The sequence below is a fragment of the Mustela nivalis genome (assembly GCF_964662115.1).
Source record: "Mustela nivalis genome assembly, contig: HAP1_SCAFFOLD_616, whole genome shotgun sequence".
In the NCBI taxonomy this organism is placed as follows: domain Eukaryota; kingdom Metazoa; phylum Chordata; class Mammalia; order Carnivora; family Mustelidae; genus Mustela; species Mustela nivalis.
In genome coordinates, this window is record NW_028136046.1 from 237,811 (window position 1) to 239,072 (window position 1,262).

Below are 1,262 nucleotides of genomic sequence, written 5' to 3' on the forward strand. Positions count from 1 at the left end.
CCATAACAAATACAATAATAATGAAAAAACTTGAAATATTGCAAGAATTACCAACATGTGACAAAGAGACACAAAATGAACAAATGGTGTTAGAAAAATGGTGGCAGCAGACCTATTTTATACAAGATTGCTATAAACTTTCAACTTGTAAGAATGTGATATATGCAAAATTTAATAAAGGGAAGCACAATAAAAAAAGTATGTATATATTATTAACTATGATCATCATGCTGTACATTAGATCCCCAGAACTTTTTCCTATTATAGTTGCAAGTTTGTACCCTTTGACCACCTTATTCCTTGTCAACTCAACTCTAAGTTTCCATTAGTTTGCTTTTTCTTCAGATTCTGTATGTAAGGGATATCGTAATACATAAATTAAAAAATATATAAAATCTTTGAAATATTTCACTTAGTATAATACCTTCAAGATCCATCCATGGTATTGTAAATGGCAGTATTTCTTAATTCTTAATTTTTCATGGTTAAGTAGTATTCCATAGCATATATTTACCATACTTATTTTATTCATTCATCCATTAATGGATACTGAAGTTATTTCCATCTCTTGCTTAGAGTTAATAATTTTATAATGAACATAAGAGTGCAGAGATGTCTTCGAATAGTGACTTCGTTTCCTTTAGCTATATCCCTAGAAGTGGGATTACTGAATCATATGGTAATTTTACTTTTAATAATATGAATAGTCTCCATACTGTTTTCCATACAAATTTATATCCCTATCACAGTGCATAAGTTCCCCATTTTCCCCAATATTTACCAAAATTTGTTAGTTTTAATTTTTTGGTAGTATATATTCTAAGAGGTAGTAATATCTTGCTGTGTTTTTCAGAGGTAAACAAAAACAACAACATAATGACTTTGCCCTGAGTTTTTTACGTTGAGCACTTTTTAATGCTCCTGTTGGTCATTTATATAACTTTTTTGAAAAAAAAAAAAGTCTATTGAGATCCTTTTGCTATTTTTTTAATTATATATATTTTTCTTTTTGTATCTGTTAGTTATTAACCTCTTTTCAGATATAAGTTTTGTAAGTATTTTCTTCCATTCTGTGGATTGTGTTTTCATTCCTTTTTTTTTTTTTTGGCAATGAAGAAAATTTAGTTTGATGTAATACCATTTATTTATTTTTGCTTGTGTTTTTGGTCTGGTATCCAAGAAACTATTGGCAAGACCAATGTCAAGGAGAATTTTTCCTATGTTTTCCTTTAGGAAATTTAGTTTCATGCATCACATTTAAG